A 15,044-nucleotide genomic window follows, 5' to 3' on the forward strand; every position below is an offset into this window, starting at 1 on the left:
CTCGCACCGGACGCGACCCTACTGGCCCAGCGCCAGGCCCCGCAGCCTTCGGTTTCGTGACCTGTTGTGGTACATGAACTTGGCATGGCCTTGCGCGGCCCGTGACCTTGACCGATCTTGCGTACCGCTGGCCCGACTGATTAGCTGAGGTCAGGCAAGTAGACTTTACAAGAGTTGCAGATGACTTTGTTCACATTCTACGAACGCTCGCACCCCGTGACCTTGAAATGACCCCCGTCCCACAGCCTGGTCAAACGGCGCAGGACTCGTTATGAGCCGCCGCTACTGAGAGGGCGAGGGCAGGTCCGTACCGCACCGCCACCATACACATACCACGGCCGCCAACGCGGCTCCACTACGCCCGCTAGCACGGCCGACGGCACAGCTCCAGCATGGCCGACAGCACGGCTGCAGCATGGCCGACGGCACGGCCCCAGCACGGCCGACAGCACGGCTTCAGCATGGCCGACAGCGAGGCTTCAGCATGGCCGACAGCACGGCTTCAGCATGGCCGACAGCATCAGCACGGCTGACGGACACAGCTCCAGCAAGGCCGACAGCACGGCTTCAGCATGGCCGACAGCACGGCTTCAGCATGGCCGACAAGCACGGCTTCAGCACGGCCGACGGCACAGCCTTCAGCCACGGCCGACAGCACGGCTGCAGCACGGCCGACGGCAAGACCGGGCGTGCCCGCCGGGGCTTGCGGCGCGGCGGTGCTGCGTGGCACCGGAGGAGGGTAACAGCACGGGCGGGGACGGCGGGCGGGAGCGGACGCCCCACTCCCGGCCCCTCTACATGATGACCGAGCGGCCGTCCCTCGCCACGCAGCCTCGGGCGGGGGCGGGGGCGGGGGTGGGCGGGTGGAGGGGGCGGGGCGGGCGCACGCTATTGCTACACACTGAGAGGGCACGGCGGACGACGGCGGCGGCGGCGGCGGCGGCGGGCGGTCTAGTGGAGCTCGGGCCAGCGGCGCCGACGACCGCCGTCGCCGGCCGGGGCCACCGGCGTAGCTGGCGGCCGCCAGGCCCATCAGGTGCTTGGCCGCCTGGCTGCCGGAGAAGCCGCGACCCAGGCCGAAGTCCAGGCCACGCTTCCTGCCGACGGAGGGCGCAGGGGTGACGGGTCGCGACTCAGGCACTGTCAGGCGCAGCGGCCCGGGGCGAGGCCAACGACTGGCTGTGATGGGCATCGGGTCAACTGAAGGAAACCGTAATGATTCCAACGACAGTTTGAGGAGGAGAGCATATTAGAATGCGAATTCGGTCGTATGTAGGAAACGGCCTACACATAACTGCTGAGTGCGTTTCCCCGTAGACGTGCTGTGTAATTAGGGACGGTCAATCACTACTAGCAGGTGCCCGCGGAGCATCAGTAAAATGAGAGCGGTCAAGTCAGCTGGCTGAAAATTTTTTGCAATGTCTGTGCCCAATCAAAGGCCCAAATATAAGGTGCGCATCGTTTTCGATGGTGCTGGGGTTTCCGTTGCCGTCCCGGCGATGGGCGGGCAGAAAGCCTTGCCAATCCTTGACGTGCGCGACTGCTGGCGTCGTGGCGGTCACCGTCCACTGCCGACGCTTGCGTCACCCGCGTCGGTCTGCGTCTCGCGCGGGCGCCAACAAAGCCACACAGACCTCAGGCGGGAGCCGGCGGATCTACCCTGGGTCACTGGCATCGACCGACATCGCAGTGGACGGTGAAATGTGAGCACATGATACTGGAAAAAGCTATCTGGTTCATACTGTGCGATGCCGATGTCCTCAGCCTCCTTGAGGGCCCGCAGTCGGTTGATAAACTCGTTCATGTAGGGGTCGTTGGGGAAGACTCCGGTCCAGCCCGTCCATCCACGGCTTTCTGAAACGGGCGGACGTTGTGTGAGACGCTGACGAGAACGGCAGCAGGACTTGGGCTCGTCCTGCGCCCGCCCGAGGCGTACGGAGGCGTGCGTCGGCACGGAAGCGGGAACAGAGAAGCTGGGTAGGCCACGGCCTGCCAGCGTTACGTAGAAATCTGCCGTTTGACCTCCGTGTGGGATGCATTTGAAGCAGAAACATGAAATAGTTTGCACAACTGGCCCTGACCCCTGACCCTGAGACCCTGCACAACTATCGCTGTTTTTTTTAAGCGTCTGTGCGATCCTGAGTGTTAGTAACTCCAGGCCTGAGCGTGTAACGGAACCAACAGACAAGCCAGCTGTTGGCGTGGGCGATACTCGGGCCCCGTCCCACGCACGTCCGTGGCGTTACCATCAACTGTAAACGCCGCACCAGCGTGGCCGGGCCGAAGCCGTAAATGACACGTCCAGCAATGCCAGCTGCGCCCCCACCGACCGACCCAATTCAATTTCCGCCGCGCGCCGCTCTCGGCGTTTGAGTCCATATCCAGCCTCTGACGACTCTAAGCTGGCAAACGGCCGCCGCTCAGCATGGAAATCTACACAAAGCGTCGCCGAGTGGTGTCGTTCCCACCCCATCCGGCCGTTGTCAATTAAACCCAACGTCGCGTCACAGTCGGCGGCAGCGCGCCGCAAACGGCCTCCATATGCCCATCCCAGGATGGCGGGATCGGATCGGATGGGATCGGAGATCGGTCGTCGTGCCTGGCTCTGGTTTTCGGAGGCCGCCCGCCTGCGCGGCCAGGCAGGCAGCCCCACCGGGCTTACTGAAGCGGGCTTGACCCTGTCCTGGCCTGCTTTCGGCACAACCCTTGAAGGGACCCTGATCCTGTCGCCACGACCGCACAGATAGCCGTCGGGATGAGCCGCAGCGCGCTCTGGCGGTGGACGGCCGGCCCGCGCCCTCGGGGCGTGAGGGCCGGGGCCACGGTCGGCCGGCCGGTCACGTGGGACGGGCGAGGATGGCTCCCATTCGTCAGGCGGATGGGCGCGCGGCTGCGGGATAGGTCACGTGCCGCATCAGCTGATCGGGCGCTCGCCTCGGGAACCGATGGGGCCTTCAGAGGGTGCTACGGCGAACATTAGGAGAGCTATGGCCCGTAAAGAGATGCCAAGCGCCATAATCGGATCATCAGAACGTCGCTTTAGTGCCCTTTACATAGCTACAGTGTTGCAGGGTGGCAGGTTGCATAGAAGGAAGGGGAACAAGGTGAAGTGCAGTAAGCAAGACACCAATAGCAGAAACAGCCTGCCGTACCTGTCCATGGGCTCATCGTTGTCGACGTGGATGTTGGCGGAGGCGCAGAGAGTGAGAGTGCAGAGCAGGAGGGCGGCCAGCCAGACGGACGAGCCGCCGGAGATGAGGGGAGATCGGAACATGGCTCTGGAACGGAACACGCTGGTCAGCAGGTCACCAGTTGGAGGGACCTAGATCGGAACATGGTTCTGGAACGGAACACGCCGGTCAACAGGTCACCATTTGGAGGGACCTAGATCGGAATAGTGCTCTGGAACGGAGCACGCTGGTCAGCAGGTCACCACTTGGAGGGACCTAGGTCGGAATAGTGCTCTGGAACGGAACACGCTGGTCAGCAGGTCACCACTTGGAGGGGCCTAGATCGGAGTTCTCATTCGGAACAGTTCACAACGAGAGAGACGAGCATTGAAGTCTGAAGTAGCAATAAACATAATAACTATCCTGCTTTATGTTCTTCCTCGAACGCTTGATATCATTTGTCTCACAAAACATTAGACTTCTGTGAAAATGTATCGCAGAAGATTCGGCTGTCTTTGGTGGACGTTAAGCCTTCTCGTTTGTGGACGGTTCATTTATCGGCCGGTTTGTATCGGTCAGCGCTCGGCGCCGGCACGTTCGCTCGAGGAGCCGCTGGGCGCCGGAAACCCGCCGCGGCCGCCGCCTCCTCCCGCTGACAGATCGTCGGTTGCGACGGGCCTGTCGGCCGGCCGTTCAGGATTCATTAATCTGCCGATATATTGGACCGTGACAGAGCCATAACTATGCAGTGACAAACGACAAGGTATGACGGTTGGTGGGTAGTATGTCAGTGGGGCCGCGGCGAGGGATCGTATTTCCCGCACCTACGCCATCTTGTTTCTTGAAGGGAAGGTCTAAGCAGGCTGAGAGCCAATACAAAGCCTTAGTGTATGCACAGAGTTTATGTAAGATGCGTCGAGGTATGGAAGAGATTAGATTCTGCCAATGAGTGTACCGTACCGTGGTGGGAAGTGGAAGTTTTGTGAGTCTATTAACGACGTAATCCGCTCCTACAGCCTTACGAGCGCATTAAGCCTGCAGCACCTTGTGCCATGAGCAGGTATGAGCCCTGCCGCTGAGTTTCCACATGCCAGGTGCCTTAGCGCTCTGCTATGTTTGCCTGAGCTGCAAATAGACTTCTTTATAATTATGTGGACCCCATCACGTTGGGTCATGGCTTTGGACAAATGCTTCCGTTCCTGAAGATCATTAACGTTTTGTCGTCGACGGCACTATATGCCAACATCATAAGGTCATGTTTGCAAACGAATAATTAGTATGCAGCAATACAATGCATCGCCGGCGTCATGAGCAGGCTTGACGGGCCCGCCTACACAGGCGCACAGTGATGCATAATGTATGGTTGTCAAAACTTACGAGCTGAGGAGCTGCTCATGAATCAGTCGATAACGTGAAGAATTGGTACGCTGTTTTAGAAGTTCTACTCGAAAGCAAATCGCAACATTGGTTCCACCCCGCTATAATGTTGAAATGCACCCTTGGATGTCTTCGGCAGCAGCAGTCTCGACAAATATATTAGCACTTCTGTTAATTAATTGAGGACCGCAGGGGGCAGATGGGTGATTTCGGAAGTGGGGGAGGGGGAGAAAGAAAAACTTTAGTCAAGCCTTTACTCGATGCATTTTTATTTCGATTCCACTGTAGAAGAGCTTGTCTCCATCATCACCGCCCCAGCTCCATCTCTAGTTGCATCTGCCTTGCAGTCTTTTGAGTGAGGTTAGAGGTTTAGCGTCGTCATAAGGACCGCTGGAGCCAGATCCGGTCGGCAAGATTCCAAACCCCGGGCAGCCTCAAACGTACGGGTGACTGAGACCCTGACAAGCTCCGGAAAACGGCTCACTGACGCCAGCAGGTCGCCGTGGCCCCCTCGTGTATATTGTAACACCGAAATCCCGCGACACCAGTGTAGATATGCACTGCAAGACAGCTAAAGCGATACCCGTCCGACTTAGAGCCACGCGAGGCGAAAACCCTCGGAGAGCTCTACAGCCTTTCCTGTACGGATAATTAGCGCTGCTGACCACGCCAAAGCACTCCGCTTTGACTCAACGACCCTCTCTCTCCCTCTTTTCCTCTCCTCGCCAAGGGGCATTCAGTTCTGCCGCATTGAAACGGTGCTTCAAAATGTCCTGAGGCCGGGTGGTGCGGTCGAGCGCGGCGATCCTCGAATCACCGCCAGACGCGACCGCTGATAGGGGGACTACGTGACCTGGCCAGCTCTCATGCATTTAACAGAGCTTCTCCTGGCCTGCCTTATCAATATCTCAGGCATGGCTCAAACTCTCTCCAGAACCAAACCGACCTTCAGAAAAGTTCCTTTCATCAGCTAAGAGTGAGCTCCCGATGTTGGAGGGAAGTGGTTTTATTACGGCATGATATGGTGCGGCCACTGAACTCTCATCAAATGAATCTTACGCAACCGTTAGAAAGCCCTGGACGCAATTCATGGGCAAAGTAATAAAGTGGGATGGTCCACCTTTTTTCGTCAAAAATTATCAACCTTTGGTGATGGGAGGTTGGGCCCACCCACACGCGGAATATTTCTTTCCTGTTGCAACGTGTCTGAACTCGGTAACACCAGACTTACAGCCGCATTCCGCGATAAATAGCACAGCCCCGACTCCATTCGAATTCTTCCTTACACGATCCAGTGCGATCTTTTTAAGGGCATTCCCCTCGCTCTGATGCCACTTGCCCCCAGAGCTGACCACAGTGGGCCAGCCTGGCGGCAGCCGGGTGGAAACAGGCGCTGCTTAACATCGCCGCCCGTTGTTGGACGGTCGGCGGCGGCGTATTCTGTCCCCCTGACGTGCGGTGGCTCCGGCGCCAGTGCGCCGCCCTCCGTTTACGACCACGGACGGTCGTATACCGCACTGCAGGGGCCGTCGGTGCGCCAGCCGCGCCGTCGGCGGGCGCTTTCCTCTCGCATCTGGAAGAGATTTCGGCCTGCCGGGTCCCCGTCCGCCGGCGGCCGGTCGGGCGTCCGAGACGACATGGATTTGCATGTCGAGCTGCGACGGCGGCGGCGGGGGCGGGTGGCGGTCTCCGGGCGCTCATACCGGCAGATGGAGGTCACGCTGCCTGCTTTGGACTCGGTCACGCCGGGTCACGCCGGGTCAGAGTACGCCTGATCTCACTGCGGGGACGGGGGAAGGGGGACGGGGGCGGGAGGATGTTACACGTGGTGAAATGACTGGAGATTGCCTTCTTCAGTCGTGCTTACGCATGATGGAATCGTTTGCTTCTTGTGGATAAATACTTGATTCAGGTTTTGAGCTGTGTGATGTATGAAAATGACTGCTTTGTTATCTGATATTATCTAAAATAGTGAGAAGCTTGTGTACAATTAACTACAGCACCAAGGCAAGGCTAGATCAAAGCATGTTTTAAGCGTAGAGTGTTGCAAGCATTTTTAGTCATGAGTGGAAGCAGAAATATTCCACAAAGCGAAAGCCGGCAACAAAAGAACATTTGGGTGGCAAGCACGACGAATTAACCATCTGCACGCATCTAAATTTTCGTTGAAGATTCAAAAGCGAGAGTTACTTACGGCGATGCAAAGCATCCAGCATTATATTTAAAAACGTTGCGTGCCATTCTAAAGCCCATTCCAGTATATCGTCCGGTACGAAGTGCTGCCGTTTATATCTTCCAATGTGGCCACAGAGCTATCATTCACGCACGTCCAGACGCTAAGGCCAGATCTAAATATAAAACGGGCATAAATGACAAAGGCATCTGCATGTAGCTCCCATAACATGCTTGATAACGTCTGGTCTCCGTTCAAAACGTACAACATACTTTATGCTTTGCTGTCAAGCTGTGCTGCGAAGCGAGAAACATCATTAGCTGGAAATAATGTTTCGGTGTGGCTTGTGTGCAGCAGCAAACTGAAAGCCATGCGGAGTAAAGATGGGATGGAACACAACGTACACAAAGTACTTTGCTTGATCATTCAGTGTTCACGAGTGACAAGCCAGGTACATTGTCGGCAATGATATATTCCTGGCTCCCATTTCCACATTAGATCAGCCTCGCAAGAAGTGGTGGGCCATAAGCCGCTGGCCAGCCGCTGCCCTATCAAACTCGGCTCACTGCCCGGCTGACATCACCGATCCCATCGTCTTAGTGACAAAAAGGGCGGCACAAAACAGACCAGCCGGCCGTTCCCATGCGCGCGAGCGGGGGCATGTTTTCTGTCGCGACGTGTGCCGTGGCCCGCGCCGACTCCAGCGGAAGTGCTCTACGACGAGCGCCCTGTGTTTACCAGCCACTGTGCCTGTGGCGGCGGCGGTGCGGCGGCGGCAGCCTGTCACCAGCCGGGGTGCGTGTCTCGAGTCACGCGCTCGCCGCAGACGGTCCGGCGTCCAGCGTGATGTCATAGCGGCCAGGGGTCACGCGTCCAGGCCACGCAGGAGCGTGACCCCCGGTGGCGTGTGGTCCCGGCCCCGGGAGCGCGCAGAGCCACGTGGTCCCGGCCCCGGGAGCGCACAAAGCCATGTGGTCCCGGCCCCGGGAGCGCACAAAGCCATGTGGTCCCGGCCCCGGGAGCGCGCAGAGCCATGTGGTCCCGGCCCCGGGTGCGCGCAGAGCCATGTGGTCCCGGCCCCGGGAGCGCACAGAGCCATGTGGTCCCGGCCCCGGGAGCGCACAGAGCCATGTGGTCCTGGCCCCGGGAGCGCACAAAGCTATGTGGTCCCGGCCCCGGGAGCGCGCAGAGCCATGTGGTCCCGGCCCCGGGAGCGCGCAGAGCCATGTGGTCTTGGCGTCGGGAGCGTCCAGGGCCATGTGGTCTTGGCGTCGGGAGCGTCCAGGGCCATGGCGACGCTGCCGAGATCGCCGAGTGTAGCGTGGAAGCGCCACTGAATGGCAGAGGATATGTGTAAGGGCGGTGATTGATGCAATTGGCTGAATGTCTTAGGCATGCGTGCACCAAATAGAAGCGAAAAACGGATGTTAGTAACCAACAAGCAATTCCCAGAGCTTTTTTACTCGCTGAAGCTCAAAAGTGACTTATGAGGGAAGCAAGAACAGTCCTGACTACGCTTGAACTGTGCGACGGAATGATTCAAGGATTCACCAGCTTCATCAGCAGTCTCTGAAGACTTCTAGCTTTACATCGTGCAGGTCCAAGTATAATCAGCTTTGTGAAAGCTATAACGAATGCCTTTACATAAAAGTTATTCCCTGTTGATCGAGCTGTTATGTGTGTGCTTATTCCTAGTTCTTAAAACAATACGGACACCCTAGCACATGCTTCTTTCATCACCGTGCACTAAGAGCAGCAAAACTTATGCATGTAGCGACAGATCCGTACTGCACAAAGTGCAATGCCACGCGCCATGGCGAACATAGCCCTTCATGACCCCACCAGCCCATAGAATTCAACATAGACTGCGTACCGTTGTGATTGTTCAGGCTACCGTGACGTGTTCTATGGGGGACGAACACGTAATATGAGCGGCGGCATCCTAAAGAACGTGTGCTTCATGAACCCCGCCAGACCGTAGCCATAAACCACGCACCACACAAAACTGAGATCAAGTTTCTCAGGGCGCTGTGGAGAGACGCGGTCCACTGAACCGTGTCTGGCTCCGCAGTGGACCGTGTCTGGCTCCGCAGTGGACCGTGTCTGGCTCCACAGTGGACACCGTCCACTAGTGGACCGCGGTGGACGGTCTGAACGCACAGCCGGAAGGCTGAGTGTGATCCCAGGATCACTGACTAGACCCAGCGACACCGTAGACCGCCGCTCACCTGGTGGTGGAGACGGTGACCAGCTGGGAGCTTTCCAGGAAGCTGGAAGGCGCAGCGCTCCAGACGTGTTCGGCTTCGAACCGCACCGTGAACTGAGAGGCCGATTGCTTTTTCAGGTCGTCTTATATTCAATTTCGCGCGTCGCGCCGCCGACCAATGGGCAGCCGCCGGCCAGCAACCGACAGCCAATCACGGCACGGCCCGGCGTTTACGCAACCGAAGGCATTTAATTAATGCGCAGCGATCACCGGCCGGAGGCATTCGTTCAGGGGTTTTTGTTGTCTGGAGTCCGACTTGAGCGTGTGATATGGCCAGTATAACGTGACGTTAACGTGAAGGCGAAGTGACAGGGAGACTGCGGCCTGTTGTTGAATCGCACGGCTCAAGAAAGTATAGTGGGGGGAATCTCAGTCGCAGAGTATCGCGTGCTCTACCAAGCAGTGATAGGAGGAATTAAGCTGTCGACTAGCTTACAAATTGGAAGCTTTTTGATGCGCAGGTATGCTGAAATTGCGTGCTTTAATCTGTCGAATAGATTAATGGTAACTGGCTTGACATCAAAACCTATCCAACCAGTAAAGTTTGGCTGGCCGGTATATGCGCTACAGTAATCCGCCTGATTAGCGTGCATGCTAAAGCATATGTATTATGCTTTGTCGGCACCCAAATTTCGATACCTTTTAAACGAAATCGATCAGATATTTGAATCTATAACGTCATACACCGATTTGCTCGCTGACGACTAGGAACTTTTCGGCAACTGGAGGAACGTTTTGATTGTTTCCTTTACGTCCACTACCATGGGCGCAATGTTTATTTCCCGAATGTATTAGGTCCCCTGAAACTCTCTAGTTCAATTGTCCATGCGCATGTAGTATTCGCTTTAGGAAAAATGCAATTATCCTGATGGATGACGACGACACGGACGATGTGTATTGACAGGCATCTCACACGCATAATGCATTCGATATTTTCAATTCTCTCTCACCCCCTTACCCTCTCTCTCTCTCTCTCTCTCTTCTCTCTCTCTATCTTCTCTCTCTCTCCTCTCTCTCTCTCTCTCTCTCTCTATCTCCTCTCTCTCTATCCTCTCTCTCTCTCTCCTTCTCTCTTCTCTCCTCTCTCTCTCTCTCTCTCTCTCTCTCTCTCTCTCTCTCTCTCTCTCTCTCTCTCTCCCCCCTGTGGAATACACTGGACGCAGTGCGCATGGTGTCTCAGAAAGTGCATACTTTTTCACTTAACATTGGCGATCTGTTTGAACAATGGATATCCGCTTCTGCCTAGTAGTTAGCATGGTGCTCAGACATGAACACGCTTGTTAAGAAAAACATCCAAAGTTACGTTCGTGATCGTCTGAATTTTAAGTATGCAGAAGTGAAAGGGTAGGCATGATGCAAGGTACGTAAAACCGTCAACGTCCAATGTACAAAAGGTCAGCTGGCCCGCTCCATAAAGCAGGAGAAATAAACATTAAAGCAGGAGCGGAGAAGTGGGCCACAACGGGTAGAGCTTATGCAGGGTTGCATAGTTGCAGGACGCATCTTATTGCCGCTGATTCACTGACACCACAGCAGTGATATTCAAAGAGTGCGCTTTTCTAATGCCTTGGGGCACAGCCGATGCTGTCGACGCACATGAAAATCCAACCATCGTCATTTGACACTTGCACGAACTGAAGCAGTGAGATCATGGGATGAGAACTCTTGAGAGGTATGAGTAAGGGACAGTGAACATTGAGCTATGGTTTGCAGCGAATCTGCTGTGTTACAGGGCAGAACCCTGATAAGTGGTTGTGTTTCTTGAATGATGCATTTTCATTAAAAACATACCTACTGATGCATTTTAATGTTGCATTTGCTTAACATCCTGTTTTCAAGATCATGGGAGGGATTTTAAACATAACATCGTAATTGTGTTGTTTTTTTTCAGCACCGTTTGAACAAACACGACTCTGTCCGGCCTCATTTGTATTGCGTCGCTCCTTTTGAATCTCATGTTGTCTAGACATCATCATTTTCCTGCTGCTGGCTAAACCTAGAACACTCTAAATCCATGGCTGCTTATTTGTCCGCATGCATGTGTTTGGCTCCTACAACAGCGCTACGCACACAAGCAAAAGACCACTGGGATAAACTGAGAGTCGAGACCGCATCTGCTCCCCTCGCGTCCCCCCCCCCCCCCCCCCCGCATCTGCGCCCCTTGCGTTCCTCACCCCACATCTGCCTCCCTCGCGTTCCCAACCCAGCAGGTGCAGTCCTATCTGAAGATGGAGACAGTGAAAATCTGCAGAAAACAGCGAGCTCAAACTTAACGCTAAAATGACACTCACAGCTGTGGTTTACTGAATCATGTCGTTTTTTTCTCGCGCTGATTCATTTCGATAAATTCGTCAGTGACGGGGGATTGCAGCAATGCTTTCCTGGATGGACGAAGCTGGCTACTCAGCTCGCCTCGGTTTTATGGCAGTGCTATTGCTGACTGTAAAACGTCGCTGTTTCGGACCAGTGGACACTGCAGCGACGTAAACGAAGCTGTTGACGAACGGGACAAATATTTGCATTTGATTGCGACATGCACTGAGCGAATGGGACGTGAGGGTGCGCATTATTCTCTTTATCTTTTTTTTAATTTGTTTAGGATCTTCAAACCTAGCACAAACTTTAGCACCGTGCTACTCCACGAGTTGGAAGCATGCTTTTGAAGAATGCATCTATCTTATGTTGATATCACCGCTGTAACTACTAATCTTAAATTTGAGCGAATATTTTGCAAGAACGAGTCTTGGGTCACAGTGTTTGGCAGACATAGTCTGCTGTGACCGCTGTTTTCTTTTGACTCATTTTGACCCAGCAGGACCATTCCTCAGCAACGGAAGGTTGTGAAAACATATTTCCATGCCGTTTGCCACCGTTACATGGCTTGTGTGCCAGCCTGCATGACCTTAGCCAACATCCATCTGGCCTGCACCGCCAAAGTCGTCTCATTTACTAAATTTGAAGCGAAGACCATCATGCCTGCCACAGCGCGGTCCATCGTCCATTGCTCTCCGTAGGAGCCTCGGGGATGACAAACGGACAGGTAAACAATAGCACACTTGATGCACGTACTTGGAAAAACATGCGTGTTTGAATTGTATTATCAGGTTTATATGTTTATGCTATGTATATATATATTATTTGTTATAGTTGCTGTCAGTACATGCCGCATTGTTCATTATGATCAGGGGCTTTATGTGCGCGTATTCCTGTATCGGGTCGGGTGATCGGTCCATGACGTGCGCGTTTTCCTGTATCGGGTCGGGTGATCTGTCCATGATGTGTGCGTTTTCCTGTATCGGGTCGGGTGAGCTGTCCATGACGTGCGCGTTTTCCTGTATCGGGTCAGGTGATCTGTCCATGACGTGTGCGTTTTCCTGTATCGGGTCGGGTGATCTGTCCATGATGTGTGCGTTTTCCTGTATCGGGTCGGGTGATCTGTCCATGATGTGTGCGTTTTCCTGTATCGGGTCAGGTGATCTGTCCATGATGTGTGCGTATTCCTGTATCGGGTCGGGTGATCTGTCCATGACGTGTGCGTATTCCTGTGTTAGGTCGGGTAATCTGTCCAGATGATCTCACAATCTGTGTGTAACACACATGGTGTGCTTCATTCCACCTCTAGAAAGTGCTCATCGACTTGACCCGCGAAATGTTTCGTGAATTGCGAACCACTGCACTGCTGATCCATCGGATGCGAGCGGCGCCCCGCGCGCACGACTTGTCTCAGTGTCACCCGATGTTGCAGAATGGCATTAATCGAAAGCTGAATTGCAATGCGATTTTTGTTATTGACTGCTCCGCCTACGCTTCCCCGAGGGCCGAGGCAGCACTTCATGGCATGATGTGAATGCCTGCAATACCCCTCTCAGTGGCTGTACTTGCATTCAGTTCCACGATGCGCTGCGAGGCCACGGCGACAAATGAGTTGCGTCGATCTGAATGCGAAACAGAATACACTTGCGTGATGCATGCGTGCTTAAATGACATAACACGAGGGCGATCTATTCCAAGTTGAGTTTGCGATGCGCTCGACGCGACGACATCCACACATCACGTTCAGGATATGCATGTACTACACATGGCAACGACATCTTTGCGTTGAAGATGCTTCTCGACTCAGGTAACACAACCAAACCAACTAAAGTTATCTGGTATCCCACGGTTTTACTTCCAAGACATCACATGCCGTGCCATAAGCGGCCAAGCTCATTCATATTCCGTGAGTTCAGGACGTGACCAGCTATGATGCTGCTAATTTAGTTCAACGAATTTGACCTAAGCCTTTTAAGTATTTAACTCTAGCGTCTACAGCATGGCAAGGATGCCCAGCGCGGCCTGGGCAAATCAGAAATACACACAAAGAAGCCGTGCAGTGTTTTCAATGAAGCTTTTCCACAGATATATGCGGCGAGGCTAACACCACTCTACATGCATAACATGTAAGCAGATCGATAGCATCGCGATAAGACTTGGATAACCAACAATGGCCACTGGCAGGAAAAGATCCCCAGCCTCCAGCAGTGCTCCGATTCACAACACAGGTCTCGAAACCGCAGCACAATTACACCCAAAACACGCCCAGTCTACCCGTACTACCAGATGGGGAGGGGCTGCTCACCTTACCCACCCTGACCGCAGCCCGGGGACTTGACCTCATGTCTTCCAGGCGCCCCGCGTGTCTCCTGTACCAGTTGCGAGCGCCTGCTCCCAGCACTGTCGGGCCGCCGACCGGCCGGCAGACAGCACGGCTCCGCGCCTTCACAAAAACGGCCAGTGTGCGTCACTCGGCAATAAACAGAGGCGGCACACAAACGCTCCGAGCAGGCGCCACTGAGCCCGGCGGCCGGGCCACGCTGGCTGCGATGTGGGACGAGGCGGCTGTGGTGTCGACAGGGGGCGCTGAGGGACAGACGGCGACACGTCGGCTACGGCCGGCAGGTGCGACACTTGGTTATGGCCACAACCGATTGATCTGCGGAATTATGGGGCGTGGGAGTCATGCTATGTGACGTCACGGTATATTACCATATTTGTGCACGAAGTAACGCGTAACAGCATTTTTCCAATTAATGCTCAGCGTCGACGTTGGCGAACACTGCATTGCTCGCCCCTGGTAAACTTGCTCCGCATCTATATGGCGCAAAGACACGTTGGCGGTTGCCTTCTGGTTCACCGCCCCCGCCCCCCCCCCCCCACGCGCTCCGTGCTTGACTCTGGCGGCCGGCCGGGTGCGTCCCCGTTACTCATCTGGAGCTCTCGGAGCCGGCCGGCCGGCGGGTGGCGCCAGCCGTGGGCACTTGTCACGTGCCCGCAGCCGGCGTCCGCCTCGGGGGTCACCGTGGCGCGACCCTCCGTCCAGCAGCCACGCCAGCGCGTTGCAACGTCATCAGCCGATCGACGCGGCGGCGAGCGAGGCGCTGACGGCCGACGCGAAGCCGCAGTAAGAGGCGTGGGGGACTCAGCTGTCGTCAGACGTGAGGATTCAAGCTTGTCATCTTGTGCTGCTCAGTTGGTCGGCGAGCCCTTCGAGACTTTGTCGTGATGGGTGCACGAATAGGAAGACGAATGAGATTGCTCTGCTTTCGAAATGGATGACGTTGGCTCTTGGCGTCGGTCGTTTGACTGATGCAAGCAACGGTCTGTTGCCGCTGTTCATGGGGCATCCTTTCCAGGCTTTATACGATTGCGCGGAGATCTCACTTTTTTAAGATTTGATAAGTAAGCCATTAGTCAGTCGATGCCGGAGTGGCAAACATTGCTTCTGTAGTGTTCACAGTCTAACAATTTTAAAATTTGATAATCATTTCGTTACCTTGCACAGCTTACATATCAGGGCTGTGTGTTAATATATAGCTTAACCTCAATGTTTCGACCTCGTGTGACATGTTACCATCAGCGAATGCGTCAGTGCCTCGACCTCGATATGGCATGTTGCCATCAGCGGGTACGTCAGTGCCTCGACCTCGTGTGACATGTTGCCATCAGCGAGTACGTCAGTGTCTCGACCTCGTGTGACATGTTACCATCAGCGAGTACGTCAGTGTCTCGACCTCGTGTG

At 55.0% G+C, this 15,044-nt stretch overlaps 1 pseudogene; it reads right to left on the bottom strand.

Moving 5' to 3' along the window:
- Positions 1 to 456: 456 nt before the first annotated feature.
- LOC119107391 (diuretic hormone class 2-like) lies at positions 457 to 9,030 on the bottom strand (annotated as a pseudogene).
- Between the last annotated feature and the right edge of the window lie 6,014 nt (positions 9,031 to 15,044).

Source organism: Pollicipes pollicipes, unplaced genomic scaffold (assembly GCF_011947565.3).
Source record: "Pollicipes pollicipes isolate AB1234 unplaced genomic scaffold, Ppol_2.1 Scaffold_6686;HRSCAF=7923_pilon_pilon_pilon, whole genome shotgun sequence".
NCBI classification, from domain to species: domain Eukaryota; kingdom Metazoa; phylum Arthropoda; class Thecostraca; order Pollicipedomorpha; family Pollicipedidae; genus Pollicipes; species Pollicipes pollicipes.